General features: G+C 42.8%; 1 protein-coding gene and 1 long non-coding RNA gene across 10 annotated transcripts in view; one reads left to right on the forward strand and one right to left on the reverse strand.

The window, feature by feature from the left end:
- LOC138741830 (uncharacterized) overlaps positions 1-5,578 on the forward strand; it is a 49,289-nt gene extending 43,711 nt beyond the window's left edge. The window contains exon 3 of the long non-coding RNA XR_011343800.1: positions 5,048-5,578. This is a non-coding gene — a long non-coding RNA (uncharacterized lncRNA). The remainder of the gene's footprint in view (positions 1-5,047) is intronic.
- nectin1b (nectin cell adhesion molecule 1b) overlaps positions 1-18,740 on the reverse strand; it is a 507,975-nt gene that overhangs the window by 168,687 nt on the left and 320,548 nt on the right. The gene's annotated exons all lie outside the window — the stretch shown is intronic.

Raw genomic sequence — 18,740 nt, forward strand, 5'->3', positions numbered from 1 at the left:
ATGAGGGAAACAAAAGATTAAAAAGAAGGTATAAACTTTGTTTAATGATCAGGATTTAATAAATCCTGATCATTGTATTATGATCTTGTATTTAAACAAAATTAATCAAGCCTAATTATAACATAATTGAGCATTATGTACAGCACAGTACGAGCCCCTGTTGTTGTGCTGACCTATGCAGACCTTTATAAATTTATAAAGGACCATGGGAAAGTGGTAGCGGCAATAGCGGACAATTTATAAAGACCGTGGGAAAGTTGCAGAGAGCTAGCATGCGCAATGGCAGACCTGCCCTCCCAGAATTCTATGTGGCAGAGAAACTCTCTGCTGCATGTATAAAAAAGGGACGATTAGTCAATTTACAGGAGGGAGGTTGAAAACCTGGCTGAATGGTGCACAAACAACCTTGCACTCAATTCACTAAAACCAAGGAGTTGATTGTTGACTTCAAGAAGAGAAAGCCAAAGGTATACGATCCAGTGACCATTGGGGGATCAAAAGTGGAAAGGGAAAGCGAATTTAAGTTCTTAGGAGTCACTATCTTGGAGGATCTTTCCTGGTCCGAACATAGTAATAGCATTGTGAAAGAAGCACATCAGTGCCTCTACTTCCTCTGGAGTTTGCAGAGGATTGGTATGACATCAGACACCCTGGCAAATTTCTACAGATGTGTGGTGGAAAGTGTGCTGACCGGCTGCATCTTGGTCTGATATAGGGACACCAATACCCACGAGCAAAAAGCCCTGTAAAAGGTAGTGGACACATCCCAGAACATCACATGAAAAACTCTCCCCACCATCAAGAACATCTACAGCGAATGCAACCATCAGAGAACAGCAATCATCAAGAATCCACACCACACAGCAGACGCACTCTTCTCGCTGGGTATAGGTGCCACAAGACTCGCACCACCAGGTTCAGGAAGAGCTGTATCTCTGTATCTCCTCAAGAACAAACTCAATCAGGGACTTATTTAAGGACTCTTGCACTTTATTGATTTGTTTCTCTCTGTGTTGCACAGTCATTTTGTTTATATTTCTTTATTTGTTTACATGTGTATGTTCTGTATATTTTTTTGCATTACCAATAAGTGGTAATTCTGGCTCACCCTTCACGTTCCTGCACTCTCACAAAAACGGCAACAACACATCACTACGCTGTCCCTGGATAGTCCATGTCCCTTTTAGGAAAATAATTTCAGAGTTGTATGTGATGTCATGTATGTACTCTGAATAAATCTAAAATCTATTAGTTAAAAAAACAATAGTCTGAAAAGCACTCTCTGAGGTCCATAACACAATAACACAACTCTGTTGTGTGATCCTTGCTATTATCTGGTCCCCATGGTACAATGTTAACAATCCACAACCATTAAGGCTGAGTTGAGAATATGAACCATGCAGATGTTTGACACACCTGGTTACCCCTTTCTCTACTTTCGTTTTCATCCTCCAGATTTTTGCAACAAAGAATTTATTTTGGTAAATGTTCTCTGCCTCTGATCACTTTAATTCCTTTCTATTTTTGCTATCTCCTGTCCATTTACTCCAATTCTTGTTCTGTTATTAATAATCAAGTCATCTTGATTGTTATCTCACCCTCCTCTATTGCTCACAGCATCCAAACAAATTTCTGATCTACCTTTGAATTTCCAACACCACTTTATTTCCCTAGCTCCACACTCATTGCCTTATTCCCAATTTTCTGACACCTGCTCCATTTGTCTTTACATTTCTCCCTGCAGGGTTTCAGAAACCTTATTCTAATGAAGGTCCCAATGGTGGAGCCCAACTCTGCTTCAGCATACTCACCAGGTTCCCTGTTGAACACAGAGCTGGGGATTGTTCCTCCTTTAATCAGATTTTCGTTGAATGACTTGATTACACTGAGAAAGTGGTGAACTGATAATCTTAACAAGTCACACCACCAACGACATGTGGGTTGAACCGGCCAAATTAGCGGGTCCGGAGCAGGTAATCTGGTGGTGTGAAAGGTACCAACTGGGTAGGGCGAGTAAAAATCAACCAGATCTGACTCTTGATGGGGGGAAATGTCCGAGCACGGCCGAATTCATTTGCTAGTCACTCTGTGGCAGTGTGACTAGTCTACTCGAATTACTGGGTACTGTTAGTGCCTGCGTGCTTGTGCCAGTGTGTCAGAGCGGTAATGTCAGAGCGCAGCCAGCAGCGCGGTGAAATATAACTGTGCAGTCGGCATGGCTGTCAGTGCATGGCCAGCAGGTTGTTAGTGTGTTCTTGTGCTTTAAATCATCACAAGATTACTTTTAATACCTAATACAAGGTAATGCTATGTAAATTGCTGTTATATTCTATTGCTTAGGGAATAATAACAATCTGGTCTGTGGGTTTGTCCTAAATTTGAACAGTCTGAAGCCCAGTGTGGTCACTTTCCCACAGTCTTTTATACATTGAGCAAGTATGTTTTATTAAACTGCGTGCAATTTTTTCCCATGGCCTTTTATACATAGTACGCGTATGTGCTTTATTCCCGCTTCGATTTTATTGGCCTGCGAGTGCATAATACATCACTCGTGATTCACCACTGGAGGCGGGACCCACCCCCCCTTAAAATGCCGGGTTCCAGATGAAGCAGATAAATCATGGTGCAGTGCGAAAGGCTCCCGGGTGCAGCTTGCCCAGTAAGTTTACCTGTTTCTGAGGAGGGTTAACAGTGTGAAAGGGACTTAGTAACTAAAGGAACGCAAGTTATAGCAACAACAACTTGCATTTATATCGTATCTTTAATAGAGAAAATTCTTGAAAGGACCTTTTATTATTTTCTTTTTTAAAGATATTAGATAAATGCAAGTTGATAGCAAGAAGAACATCAAGGTCTGAAGATGATATCAGGACAATTGTTGAAAATCTTGGTCCCTCAAAGTGTTTGGTACATAACTGAACGGTTCTGGTGCCTGCCTACATTTTTCTCAAACCTTGATGAAGGGCTCAAGCTTGAAAACATTGGTTATGTATCTTTATCTTTGCTGTATAAAGTACACTGTTTGACCTGCTGAGTTTCTCCAGCGTTGGGTTTTTATTTCAATCACCGTAGCTGCAGACTTTTGTGTTTTACTCCCATGAAGACTTTAATGGGCACAACAAGGAGCAGGGAAATAGGACAACAGAATTGAATTCCAGAACTTCAAGTCCAGAAGGTGAAATGTAATCTGTGGTAAAAGTGATTAAAATAAGGAATGTGTTTGAGGTCAAGATTGCAGTTGGAGATTTTGGGAACTGGTGAGTGAGAAGGCTCTGGAGGGATTTGAAAATAAATATAAAGTTTTGCTTTTGATGTGCTGTTCGACTGGTTGTCACTTCCAGACAGTGAAAACGGGGGCAATGGATGAGAGTTGGAGGTGGGCAGAGTTTGGAATAAAGTCCAGTTAATGTAAGAGGATTGTATAAAAACGGGCCATAAGTCAGCATACAGGAGAGAGATCGAAAACTTGGCTGAATGGTGCACCAGCGACAACTTCGCACTCAATGTCACCAAAATCAAGAAGCTGATTGTCAACTTCAGGAAGGGAAAATCAGAGTGATCCATATGGGGATCAGAGGTGGAGAGGGTCAGTAAACTTAAGTTCTTGGGAGTTACTATCTTGGAGAATCTTTCCTGAACCAAACACACTAATGACATAGTGAAGAAAGCATGTCAGCACCTCTACTTCCTCAGGAGTTTGCAGAGGTTTGGTATGACATTGGAAACCCTGGCAAATTTCTTCAAATGTGTGGGGGCAAGTGAGCTGACTGGCTGCATTACGATCTGGTATAGGGACACCAATACCCCCCCAAGCATAAAGTCAGGCAAAAGGTAGTGGACACTGCACAGGGCATCACAAGCAAAATCTTCACCACCATTAAGGACATCTAAAGGGAACGCTGCCGTCGGAGAGCAGTAGCACTCATCAAAGATCTACACCACCCAACACTTGATCTCTTCTCACTGCTACCATCAGGAAAGAGGTATAGATGCCACAAGACTCGCACCACCAGGTTCAGGAACAGCTGCAACCCCTCCACCATCAGACACCCCAACAGCAAACTCAATCAGCCTGTTTAAAGCCTGTACAGAGTCGACAGCTGTCGGACTGGGTGGATAGATCCTGCAGGGGAACGCTGAGATTTCACTGTTCAGGTTCGTATTTTATACGTGACTTGTTTAGGTTGGATTTTGTACTTGGCATATAAGATGCCCCCTGGTTTTGAGGTGACATTTTTAACATTCAAGGACCATCTTAAATATGCTGGCATTTGATAATTTCCCAACATTTTTTCCATTAGCTACAACTTAGGTGGTAGTTCGCTCTGCTCATGGGTTTACAAACTTCTGCAGGTCTGAGCACAATTTTTTGTCCAGCTCTGATGTATGGAACTGAGGGAGCCTTGCATTGTTGGAGATGCCATCCTTTGGATGAAACATCAAACTGAGGGCTCTTCTGTTTGTTCAGGTGGATTCGTACAGGTTCAGTGGCATTTTGAAAGATATTCAGATACAAAAGGGGAATTGTTGGCAGCCAATTACTCCATTAACTAGCATACTTTCAGCAGATACTATGGTATTACCTTGCTGCTGCCTGCAGGATGTCACTGTGCATTTAATGCTACTGGATTTGCTTGCGCTACTCCAGTAATCTCCCTTTTAAGCAAAATTCCTTGTGAAGTCTTGTGGGGATACTTGAAAAGGCCTGTCAAGGTTATAATACCCAGCAAAAAATCAAAATAGTGCAGGTGCTAGAAATCTGAAATAAAAACAAAACAAAAAAAATTTTGCAAAATCTCAGGTCAGGCAGCATCTGCAGAAAAATAAATTGAGGAAAAGCCACTGATTTGAAGTATTAATTCTGCTTCACTCTACTGATGTTACCTGATCTGTTGAGTATTTACAGCATTTTTTTTGTTTTATTTTATAAATCACAGTTTTTTTTCGCTGTCAGACTCCAATCATTTCCCTGGCTATTAAGATAACCTTCTATCTTTTACTGATATGAAATGATTGTCTTACTAATTCTTGGCCATCTGTTTTTCAGAAAAATAACATTGGGGCCTTAAACCACACTTACAAGTGAAGCAACACTTCACGTGAATCTGCAGGGGTCATCGACTGCATCTGGTGCTTTCGTTGTGGCCTCCTCTACATCGGAGAGACTGGACACAGACTGACAGATTGCTTCATTGAGAACCTTCACCAGTATCCTCCTCTCATCTTCTGAAGAGAGTGTGCCAAATCATTGAGGACCCCTTCCACTCTGCAAACAGTATCTTTCAGCTGATCCGTTGGGAAAGGGATACAGGAGTATCAGAACCAGCACCGCCAGACTGAGGAACAGCTTCTTCCCACAGGCAGTGAGACTGCTGAACGACCAAAGGAACCGCTCACACTAACCATCCGAGACTCTCATATTTACTAAACAATATTTATTTGTATACTTGTCCTACATATGTACTGTTTGTCTGAATCTGTGTGATGTCTGGTTGTGTGTCTGCAACTTTTACACCAAGTACTGGAGAACGCTGTTTTGTTGGATTGTACTTGTGCAATCAAATGACAATAAACTTGACATGAGTTGACCTACATCATTGCTGACTCATCTCATCAGCTCCGATGCCTCTGTCCACTGTAATAGCCGGTATCTCCCAGTGGCAAACCATTTCAATTCCCTGCCCCATTCCCGTGCCGACATGCCTGTCCATGGTCTCATGCACTGCTCAACTGAGAATACCCACAAACTGGAGGAACAATACCCCATATTCCATCGGGGACTGTCCAACCAGATGGTATTTACATCGATATCTTTGGTTTCCTTTAGGCCCCTGCTCTGCATCTCTCTCACACCCTATCCCTTTGTCTTTTTTCTACCAGATCTCTTCCCCTTGTCTTTCTCTCTCTCTCTCTATCCCCCTGTCTCCCAGCTTTGCATTCACAGAACCCACCCCTCCCCTCCTCCTCTGGATGCTACAGGACCTGCTGAGTTTCTCCAGAAATTTTATGTATTAACTATCCTCTAGTAGCCTCATCTTTATTTTAAACCCTGCCTAATCACTGAATTGCAAAAACTAGTTTTCTGTGCTCTCTCTTTTACTGTTAAGCTCTTAAGTTTATCAATATTGTAAGATGTATCAGACACTTGTTTATTGATTTTTAACCTGTGGTTTATTAATGTCTTGTTGCTCTTTGTTGGTAAGATGATCTAGGCTTCAGTACTTCCCTTCTTGTGCAAGTTAAGTGCAGGTTCAATTTCTGTTAGTTTTCAGCTCAACATGTTTCCATTACAGAGAAATTATGGTACAGAGCCTTGTTTGGTCCATACTGGTGTTAAGGTTATTTTACTCTGCCCTCCAATCAATGGAACTGTCTGCCCTTTTCTCTCTTATTGGATTATTTAGCATTCCTTTCAATATATCCAAGCTGTTTCATACAACCACTCCATGTGCTGCTGGTCAGTCCCAAATTCTTGTTACTCTAAGCCAGTCGTTTTCAACCTTTTTCTTTTCCCTCACATACTTTAAGTATTCCCTATGCCACAGGTGCTCCGTGATTAGTGAGGGATTGCTTAAAGTGGTATGTGAGTGGAAAGAAAAAGTTTGAAAAATAATATTTTAATCGTTCCTAATTGACTCGTTCATAATCCAAAAGTAAATGTGACAATGACAATTTTTCTCAAACAGAATATTTCAGTAATAATTGCATCCAGGGCAGAGGTTCTCAACCTTTTCTTCTCACTCACATACCACCTTAAGTAATCCCTTACCAACACAGAGCACCTATGGTATAGGGATTACAGGTAGACCCCAATTTACGATGGGGTTCGGTTCTGGGACTCATAAGTCAAAATTATCGTTCGTAGAAACAATACCTCACTCTACCATTTTTTAAATTTATTTTTTATTTAAACGCTGAAAACTTTTATTCAAAAGCCATTTACACGGTTTGGAGTTCGTATGTGTGGGCGGCCAGGACATAGGGAGTTCGGATGCACGGGTGGCCAGGGCATCAGGAATTCGGATGTGCAGGCGGCCAATGGAAGGATCTCCAGTTGGGAGCTCGGATGGGCGGGTGGCTGAGTTGGGTTGAGGAGTAAAGTGGTTGAATCAGTATTGCGAGAGAGTATGCTGTACACTACTCCTGTGAGATGCTGCCATCCGCCAAAATCACATGAGGGTAGCATGCCGCACATCACAAATTAGGATATACCTCGGAACTCAAAATTTGGATTTTTACCGTCATAACTTCGAAATATCGTAAGTCGGAACATGGTAAGTCGGGGTCTATCTGTACCTAAGGTGGTATATGAGTGGAAAGAAAAGGTTTGAAAACCACTGCTCTAAGCAATGAAGTAGCTCCCAAGTTCTCATTTAGTGATATCAGATATTTAGGCTGATTGCTCTGAGTTTAGACCCCCCCCCAAAAAAAACAGAAAAGTATCTTTTCATTAATCAAACTCTTTTAAGCTCCATCAAATCCTGCACTATACTTTCTCACAGTAAAGAGACTCGAGCTCTTCAATTTATCGAGGCAATTACAACATTTTAGATCAAGTATCATTCAAGTGAATCTTACTTGCACCTTCCTCATTTTCTTCCCATAACACAGGGACCTGACTTGTTGATCAGGTGTGCTCATTAATGTGCTCATTCACTGGTCATTAATGAAAGTAACTTGAAGTTAAATGACTCAAGCTTATGGCAAATCTCAGTGTGGTGTGGAGAATGTAATGACCCTTGGGCAAGGGGGAGGGGAACCAGACAACCAGAGTGTCAGAACAGATAGTGGAATGGGAAGGAAAAATATTATGTTAAGACTGCATGTAAAGACAGGAATCAAAGGGTTGTACGTTGTGGGAATAATGTTCTGAGGTGTGTCTACTTCAATGCAAAGAACATTGCAGGAATGGAAGATGAGTTTAGAGCGTGGATTAGCATGTGAAATTATGATATTGTGGCCATTAGTAAAACTTGGTCACAGGAGGGACAGGACAGGTAGATTAATGTTTCAGGGTTCCATTATTTCAGACACAATAGTGCTGGCGGGATGAAAGGGGGAGAGGTGGCATTGCTAGTCAGGGAAAATGTCACAGCAGTGAACAGGGAGGACAGATTAGAGGGCTCATCTACTGAGTGAGGGTTAATGGGGTTGTATAATAGACCACCTGATTTGAAGGAGCAAATCTGCAGAGAGATAGCAGCTGCTGAAAACATAGTTGTGATAGCAGGCGATTTTAACTATCCACATTCTGAATGGGATTCACATTCTGTAAAAGAGCTGGACAGGTTAAAGTATGCCAAATGTGTACAGGAAAGTTTTCTAAATCAATATATAGAGGTACCAACTAGAGAGAGTGCAATATTGGATCTCCTATTGTGGAATGAAATAGGAAAGGTGATGGAAATGTGTGTAGGGGAACATTTTGGGTCCAGTGATCATAATGCCACTAGTTTCAAGATAATTATGGATAAGAATAGGTCTGGTCTTTGGGATGAGATTCTAAATTGGAAAAAGCATCTGGAAAGTATGATTGGGACAGGACGTTTTCTGACTGGGTTGTGATTGGTAAATGGGAAATTTTGAGAGTACAGAGTATGCAAGTTCCTTTCAGGACCTGAGGCAAAGGGATCCCTGGATTTCGAAGGATAGTGGGTCAATCCACAGGACTATAAGAATGGCAGAAAGGATCACTGTAGTCTCCCTCCCCCCAGCCCTCTCCCCCCCCCCCCCATCGACGTGATCTACTGGAATCGTTGTCTGAAGAGGGTGTTCAAAATTACTGATGACCTCTTCCACCTTGGACACAGCATCTTTCAGCTGCTTCCATTGGGAAAAGGAAACAGGAGTATCAGAGCCAGCACCTCCAGGCTGAGAAACAGCTTCTTCCCACGGACAGTGAAAATGCTGAACAACCAAAGGAACAGCCTACGCTAACCATCCGAGACTCTCATATTTATGAAACAATATTTATTTGCATATATGAATACTTGTCCTGCATATGCATTGCTTGTCTATATGTGTGTTATGTCTACTTGTGTATCTGTGTGCTTTGCACCAAGCACTGGAGCATGCTGTTTCGTCAGGTTGTACTTGTGCAATCAGATGAGAATAAACTTGTCTAGTTAACAAGTAGATAGAGGCATGCATATGGCAGGTATAGGCACAAGGAGCAAATGAGGTACTTGAAGAATATAAAAATACAATCAAAAAACTGAAAGAAATCAGGGGGGCTAAAAGAAAACAGGAGGTTGCTTTGGCAGGCAAGGTGAGGGAAAATCCTAATGGTTTCTACAGCTGTATTAAGAGCAAAAAAATCATAAAGGACAAAATTGGTCCCTTGAAGATCAGAGTGGTCAGATGGAGCCAAAAGAAATGGAGAAGATCTTAAATGTTTTTTTAAAATTTGCATTTGTATTTAGCATGAGGCAGGCAAGGAGTGAGGTCATGGAACCTGTATAGATTAAAGAGGAGGAGATGCTATCTGTCTTAAACTAAATAAGGGTGGATGAATTCCAAGTGCATGACAAGGTATTCCCTTGGACATTGAAGGAGGCTAGCATAGATATAGCAGAGTCCCTGGCAGATATATTTAACATGTCCTTTGCTGTGAATGAGGAGCCAGAGGAATGGAAGGCAGCTCATGATTTTTCATTGTTTAAAAAAGGCTCCAAAAATAATCTGGGAAATTATAGGTCGGTGAGTCTGATGTCAGTAGTAGGTAAGTTATTGGAAGTAAAACACGAAAGTCGCAGACACTGTGGTTAAAATAAAAATACCGAACTGGAGAAACTCAGCAGGTCACTGTCCTTTATATAGCAAATATAAAGATACATAACCAACGTTTCAGGCTTGAGCCCTTCATCAAAGTAAGGAAAATAGTTGGTGGGAAGGGGTAGGGTGAGGAGCACGGTCCCAAAGGCAGGAGGTAATAGGTGGATAAAGCAGGGAGGGCACAGCAGCAAGCAGGGGGAGAAAGGACAGCTTGGTAAATAGAGAGGGAAGGGGGTGAAGAGCTGAGGAAAAGAAGACAGGGGAAGGGAAGGGAGGGAGAATGGAAAGTAGGTTAGGAGAAAACAGAGAAGTCGATGTTAATGCCAGACAGAAAATCAAGTGTTGTTCCTCCAATTCTGGGTAGTCTTGGTGGGATAGTACATGAGCCATGGACTGACATGCGAGTATGGGAGTGGGATCCAGAATTGAAATGGTTGGCCACTGGGAGATCCCTGTCACTGATGCAGACAGAGCGAAGGGGCGCAGTGAAGCGATCTCCCAGACTCTCCGATGTAGAGAAGGCCACAAATGGAGCACTGGATGCAGTAGATCACTCCCGTGATACACAAGTGAAGTGCTGCTTGACTTGAAAGGCCCGTTTGTGGCCCTGGATTTTGATGAGGGAGGAGGTGTGGGCGTAACTGCAGCACTTCCTGCGGACACAGGGAGGGCAATTGGTGGGGAGGGGTGAGTGCACGAGGGAATCACAGAAGGAGCAGTGCCTTCTGAATACAGAGAGGGGAAGAGAGGGAAAGATGTGCCTGGTAGTGGGATCATATTGTAGGTGGCGGAAATTACGGAGGATAATTTGTTGGATGCGGAGGCTGATGGGGTGGTAGGGAAATCCTGTATTTGTTGTGTCTCGGGGCAGAAGGGTTTAGGGCAGATGAGCAGAAAATGGAGAAGATGTGGGTTAGTGCTAAGTTGATGGTGGCGCAGGGGAGCCACTTTTGTGGAAGAAGGCAATCATTTCAAATGACCTGGACTGGAAGACCTCATCTTGGTAACATATGTAGCAGAGATGGAGAAATTGTAAGAAGGGAACAGAATCCTTGCAGGAGGACTGGGTATGAGGAAGTATAGTCGAGGCAGTTGTGGGAGTTAGTGCATTATGGTGTTCTAAGAGATTGGATATACAAATATTTAGATGGACAGGGATAGACAACATGACTTTCTGTTTGGTAGGTTGTCTTTAACCAATCTTGTAGAATTTTTACGAGGAGGTTACCAGGAAATTTGATGAAGGAAAGGCCATGGATTTTGTTTAAATGGTCTTTGGTAAGGTCTTTGACAAGGTACTGCATGAGAGGTTAGTCAGGAATGTTCAGTTGCTCAGTGTTCATGAAGAGATAGCAAATTGGATTAGATATTGGCTTCCAGTAGAAGCCAGAGAGTGATAGTGGATGATTGTCTGTCTGGCTGGAGGCCTGTGACTAGTGGTGTGCCTCATGGATCAGTGCGGTGTCCATTGTTGCTTGTCATCTATATCAATGATCTGAATGATAATATGGTAAAATGGATCAGTATGTTTGCAGATGACACAAGATTGGAGGTGTTGTTTCAAAGCTTGCAGAGGGATCTGGACCAGCTAGAAAAATGGACTGCAAAATGGCAGATGGAATTTAATGCAGACAATGTGAGGTGTTACATACTGGAAGGACAAACCAAGGTACTATGGTAAATGGTAGGGCCCTGAGGAGTGTGGTAGAAGAGAGAAATCTGGGAATATAGATACATAATTCCCTGAAAGTGGCACCACAGATGGATAGGGTTATAAAGAGAACTTTTGGCACATTGGCCTTCATAAATTAAAGTATTGAGAATAGGAGTTGGAATGTTATGGTGACATTGTATAAGACATTGGTGAGGCCAAATTTGGACTATTGTGTACAGTTTGGGTCACCAAACTACAGGAAAGATATCGATAGGATTGATAGAATGCAGAGAAGATTTACAAGTTTGTTGCCAGGACTTGAAGAACAGAAAAAGGTTAAACAGATCTGGAGTGTAAACGAGTGAGGGGAGATTTGATAGAGGTAATGCATCAGGCTTTTTCTACTGAGATTAGGTGCAATAACAACTAGAGGACATAGGTTAAGAGTGAAAAGGGAACATTAGGGGAACCTTCTTCACACAGAAAGTGGCTTGAGAATGGAACAAGCTGCCAGCTGAATTGGTAAATGCAGGCTCGATTATGACATATAAAAAACATTTGGACAGGTACATGGATAGGAGGGATTTGATCTGGTTCCAAGTTAGTGGAACTAGCAAAATAATAGTTTGGCACAGATTAGAAGGGCAAAGGGTCTGTTTCTGTGCTGCAGTTCTCTGTTTCTAAGGAAGCAGGTTGTGCACTAATATATCAAGCCATGCGATTTCTTTAATCAGGAATGAATTTGATTTAATCTAACAAAATCTCGATGGGAATGGTGCACATTTAATAATCTATCCCCTCTAAAACCTCACCTTCCACTTTAGTATCTGCTAAAAATGCAACATGATTTTTTGTGATTTCTCTGTTTGACCAACTCATTTAATTTCCCATCTGTTCCCACTTACTTGACTCAACCCACTCCCTTTCTTTGCCAATCTACTATAATCCAGTAAAACCTCTCCACAGCACCAGGCAGCCTTGGCAGCCCTGCGGCTCTGGTTTAGAACCCCAAGTTCCTGGGATTCGTGGAGTCCAAGGGATGTTCTGGAGAACACAACTTTCATTGGGGGCGGACCTTCCAGGTGGTACAGGTACACGATCCTTTATCCGGACGTCTAAAATCCGGAAAGCTCCAAAATCCGGCAAGTGGGGACTGGGAGATGGGGGAGGTGGCCGAGGGACCGGCGGTTGAGGGAGACTGCTGAGTGGCCGAGGGACCATGGTTGGGGGAGATGGTTGAGGGACCGGCGGTTGGGGGAGGCGGCCAGGCAGCTGAGGGACTGGCGGTTGGGGGAGACTGCTGGGCTGCCGAGGGACCACGGTTGGGGGAGACGGCCGGGCGACTGGAAGGGGGTGGGGGTGGATACAGCACCACAATTCGGGTGGGCATTCCGAAATCCAGAAAAATCTGAAATTCGGAACACACTGTCCCCCAAGGGTACCATACAGGATAGGATTTCCCTGGGGACATGCTGAGGCACAAGGTGGGGTATTTCTTTGGACCGTCTCTAGTGTGTCCCCTTCCTAACTCCTGCAATGTGATATTATGACCTCAGGAATGCTGTCCTCCCATGTCCCATTCAATTCTTGGGAAAATATTCGAGTCACTCTAAAGCACACAGTGAAGCAACCATTTCATATCTCTACTAGAAGACCATACAGCATCATAGAAAGCCACTTGGATTAGCAGTCACTTAGTGTCATCGTTAAACAAGAAAGTCTGTAGTCGAGGTACACAGGCGTGCTGGAAAAATCAGCAGAATGAATATACCTGGCAAAAGGCCCAGGCCCCAAAGGTTGGTCACAGGGTTGGAGATTTAATGGGTAGATACCCCCTGCAATTTAAAAGGTGCTTCCAACACTTTTGCCCCAGTAATCGCACCTGGGTCCCAGGAGGGCTACCCTGGTGCTGCAGTTTAAAAGAGGCTACTGGTTCAGTTTCTCTCCAGTATATCTCACATCAATGCTATTCACACACACCACATGCAAGGAAATAAAATATGATTCTGGTTGGCACCTTAATTTGTTCTCACACTATATCCACCCCTCCCCCATCTTTTCTGTCACTGAATTTTTTTTCTCTCTCTTTCCCATTTTTGATGAAGGGCCTTAGACCTAAAACTTCTCTTGCCGAAATCTCAAGTACCTGTACTGCATTGACTGTTGCTCTCTTCACTTCTCTTGCTGAATGTTCACAGAGCCATTCCCCCTCCCCTTGTTTGCTGTTGTATCCTCCCTCCCTTATCAACCTCTTGTCTGTGGGCCTGTGCTCTCCTCTCCCACCCCCTCCACCCCCCATCAACATTTCATTCAGGGCTTTGCCTAGTTTCCCCACACCTTGTTGAGGGGCTCAGCCCCGAAATGTTGGCTATGCATCTTTATCTTTGCAATATAAAGTACACTGTTTGATCTGTTGAGTTTCTCCAGCATTGTGTTTTTACCTAAAACTTTCCGTGGATCCTATCTGACCTGCGGAGTGCTTCCAGCATTTTCTGTTTTCTCAATTACTGAGTACCACCTCGCATTAGGTTTGCAGGGTTAATTAAGTAGAAGAATGCCTGGGCGTTTCTTATGAACCTAAGGTAAAAAAAATTGGAGTGGAAGCCCTACAGCTCCTCAAGCCTGTTTTTCCTCAATCATTTTGTGGCTGACTTTACAGCACCTAAGCTTGATCTACTGGTGTCAAAACAATCTTTCCTTCTCAGTCCTGAAGTATGTTCAATGATCAAGCATATGTAGCCCTCTGGGACAAGGATTGACCATCCTTATGGGAAAAAAATCTCTTCTGTGGGAAAAAATATCCCTTCCGTGGGAAAAATATATTTTCTTCTAGGTCCAAACTTAAAATAGCCTCCCGTCTTACCTTGAGAGGATGTTCCCTAGTTCTAAACTCTCTGGCCAAGATGTGGGGTAAGGTAATGGGAATTGACCTTCACAATGGAACAAAATTAAGACTAAACTATTAAGGGTGATGAAAAAAAAGGTTTTGGCAAACAAGTAGGATTTCAGGAACATTTTAAAGAAGATATAATGTTTTAAAGACTGAGCTCCATTATCTGCTTCTTGGACCTGTTAATCTCAGGAAGCTTTTTTGGGAGGGCCCCAGAATTATATTTCTGGACTTTACTGTGTGGATATTTGCTGGAAGATCAGGATATGACTAATACTGGTAGGGGCGGGGAGTGGGAGGGAGTGGAATTCAGTGCCGAATGTGGGGTGGAGCATTTTGGTGATTAATACAAAAAATAAAACCCAGAAGGTTCGGGGTTCTGTGCTGTGGAATTTTAGGGGTTGAGTTTGTGAGATAATTAAGAATAGTACTACAATGGAGAGGACAATTTAAAAAAAGGAAAACCTTATTTTATTGAGGTAGAATAACACTGAGATAAAATCTGCAGCAGTTCTGGAGTTGGTGTACTGTGGACAGATTTAGTGGAGAGACTGCAGTCAGGTTCATCAAGAGGGTAAAAATAGGCCATTTCATGTTAGGCCTCTACCTGGAGGCCGACTACAAGAGTGGATCAAAAACTTAAAACTTACCTTTCAGACACCAGCCCTAAAAGGCTGCTCCAGCGTCCCATTTATATTGAGAGGTGCCTCGTAGCGCCCTCTGGAGCCGAGGCGACTGGTGCCACCCATCATGAATACACGGCAGAGCAATGGCCATCTTCCCTACCCAGAATGCTGCTGGAACCACTCTGTGGTTCCCAGAACAGTTCTAGGTGTGTGGGGGATTATGGGTAGGGAAGACAGCCATTGCTTTGCTGAATTTTGAGCCGCAGAGAGTGGCCCTGAAGGCTGAAGAGGCCTAGTGTGGCTGTCACAGCCTGCACCGGCCGCCCCCTGAGGCTCCTGCTGCTCCAACAGCCCCCCCACTACCCGGAGGACTCCTGTCTGCCGCCCCTGCCTTGAGGGGGTCATGGAGGGAGAGGGGTGAGTGGTGAGATGAGTCACGGGCTGACAGCATCATCAGGCGGTGGGAGCGCTGTGCTCTGCCGGTTATTCTTCCCCGAGAAAGGTTGGAGTCGGTGCCTCGGAGCCGACCACGGCCCAATCAGAAAGGTGCGTCTTTAGCCATAAGGGCGAAGAACCTCTGCCTTTACAGACTGGTGTTTTCCCTGCTTGGAAGTGCCTAATGAGGGAAGACAAATCGTGCTAAATGGAGGTGAAGAGATCGGTCAGAGTAGATAGGATAGAGTAAGAGTCCACAACAAAGGGACAGACACATGAGATTAAAAACAAGAGGATGAAGGCAGAAAAAATGCATTTTTCATAGACGGTTGCAGAACGTTCTTCTAAAGTTCAACATTTAACAGGATGCATTCTTGGTTCAAGCCAATGATAAACAGGAAGAAGGCAAAAGAATTGGGCTATACTTGTAGAAGACATATTGGACCAAATAACCCACTTCCTTGGAATTTGCAGGAGATGAACAAATACTGAGTTGATTAAATAGAGCCGGCTCTCTCAAACATCTGACTGTGTCAGTGAGATCAGCTCGTCAGTGAGATCAGCTCGTAAGTGGGATTCTCTTCTCTGGTCTGACTCCAGTCGCAGCAGTTTTCCTTTGCATTGAACATGAGCTCACCCACAAGCTGTGATGACTTACTTCCACGTATACTGCAAATAGACCATCATTAATAATTTACAACCTCAGTTAGCACTGTTTAAACTGCATCTTAGAAATACTTTTATCTCTCAAAGCATTCTGCAGACAATGAATTACCATGAAGCACAATGACTGTTAAGAACTGTAGCAGTCATTCTTTCCATTGATAATTCTATGAGAGCAATGTTCAATAACTGGATAGGGTGGCATGGTTTCCGTAGCGGTTAGCACGCCTTTACAGCACTAACGATTGTGTCCAGATTGAGGTTTGAATCATGGGGGCCGAAATGGCCTGTTGCCATGTTGTATGTCTAAAAATAAATTTAAAAAAATTTAAATTACATTCTCCATCAAACTTTGGTTCCCCTCTATCCCCTCAAATGTACCTTCTTTCAACTTCTGATCCTGTCAATGACTGATTTCACCACTGGTTCCCTTTTCTCCAATGTTGTTTGGGTCCTGCTGCACCCAGGTATCAGATCTCAAATATACCCTGGCCCCTAAATATCCAAGTCTGGTAAACTCAGGCTTATTGTTGAGCCAGACAGGTAGATGGCTGACTGACAGAAAAGAAATAGGACTCGCCAAAATGGATTAAAAACCAGGATTCAAATAAGACAGGGATTTGGACTTGAATATAAGACAGAAAATGGATCCTGTGCTAAAGGTGTTCAATAGTGTGGAGGGCTAGAAAAGATGAGTTGGTACAATGGATAGGATAACTTGGCAAAGGGGTGAGGAATGATATAATAGGACAACCAGACTCCTATGGTGGGAAAAATCAGATTACTGTCACTCTCTGGAATTAATGAGGTGGTCTCTAAACAGGGTAACATTTCTTCAATTTTTTTCATAGATGGATTGCTCAGGGTGAAAGCATCTTCCAGTGAATCCTTTAGGGGATGAAGATTTTTTAATGTATTCCTCAGTAAGGATTTTACAATGGATTCTTTAGAGGGTGATAATCTCTCACTGAGGTTCAGACAGTGGATGACAATCACGTTCTGAAAAACCATGCACCTTTCAGTGGGGGCCGAGGATTGTTCGATACGTCCGTTGTTGTCTAAGGATCATTCAATTGATCCTTCAGTGTGAAAGGATTTTTTGATGGATTTTTTCACAGGGCCTGAGGCTCTCCAAAAGCTTTTGCAGAAATACCTGCAGCTGGGTCAAACACAGAGTCTCATTCTCACTTAACTGGTCTTGTTTTACAGAACAGGAATTTAAAAAAAAACAAATGCAAGAAATAAAGTGGGCAAACAATATGCCTGATAATTGTGGATAAAAATTTAAGCCTTTAGTTTGCAAGAATTGTTTCAGTTCAAAGCCTAAATTCTTCAGGTTGGAATTAGCTTCAATCAGTTGGTCAGAAGCCAAAATCAAAAGCGCTAAGCCCTAAAGGTAAAGCTGAAAGCTGGACAAGGATAAAAATACCAGAAATGGAATTTAATAATCCACAAAATTAAACAGTCAGCTCTGTGAAAATAATAAAACTGCTGCAGATGGAATTTTGAAATGCTTAGAAGTGGATTAACAGAGATTAACCTCATTCCTGAACCAGAGGATGATCGCGATACCCAACCACATCACTCTATAAACAGAGTGACATGATTCCCCAAATCAGGAGTGACACTTCATCAGAGAGTACGACCATTTCCCGACCTCCATCTGGCTTGATGTATATCTCCATTTTGAGACATAGCAAAGAAAAATGGCTCAAACACAAATGTATTTTTAAAAATCAGCAGATAAAACAAAATGGATTGAGTTGAAACCTAATTTATTGGTCATACAATTTGTTGTTTTGCAGGTGCAAATATTCCTATAAATTACACTTTAACAATTAGTCCAAAAGAAGAGAGAGTGAGGTATGGGTCCATGCAAATAGTTATTTCAGTCGTGTCACTGTAATTTCAAAAATTAAATGTTCCAGAATGTTTAACTGAGTCATGGAATTTTACTGCTTCAAAGCGGTCCTTTGGCTTGTGTCCATGCCGACTAAGTTCGTTCCATTTGCCTGCATTTGACCAAAATCCTTCTGAGCATTTCCAATCCACGTACTTGTCTAAATGTCCTTTAAACATTGTGACTGTCCCTGCACCCACCACTTCTCTCTGGCAGCTCATTTGATATACCCACCACCCTCTGAGTGCACAATTGCCCCCACTGAAACCCCATTTAAATCTTTCCCCTCTCACTTTAACTCTCCAGTTTTAGATCCCCCTATCTTGGGAAAAAAACTTAAGAAATCATGAGGGGCATAGATGAACCTTACCTATGCCGCCTACGATTTTATAAACCTCTGTTAGGTTCCCCCCCCTTTACTTCCGGGGCACAGGGAAGACCTATCCAGCCTCTCCTTATAATTCAAGCCTCCCAGATGTGCAAAAGATTCTCGTGAATCTTTTGCACATCTCTTTTCAGCTTTCTCATAGCTGAGTAACCAGAGCTGTCAGTGCTATGCACAGTACTCATTCAGGTTTATTATCATCTGACAAAATAGTGTTCTCCAGTTCACGGTGCAAAACATGCAGACACACAACCCGACATAACACATGCAGACAAAAAATATGTACTTATAACAAATATTTTTTAAAAATGTTTCGTAAATATTAGAAACTCTGATAGTGTGAGCAGTTCCTTTGGGCATTCAACATTCTCATAGCTCACGGGAAGAAGCTGTTTCTCAGCCTGGTGGTGTTG

The sequence above is a fragment of the Narcine bancroftii genome, chromosome 8, assembly GCF_036971445.1.
Source record: "Narcine bancroftii isolate sNarBan1 chromosome 8, sNarBan1.hap1, whole genome shotgun sequence".
Taxonomy (NCBI): domain Eukaryota; kingdom Metazoa; phylum Chordata; class Chondrichthyes; order Torpediniformes; family Narcinidae; genus Narcine; species Narcine bancroftii.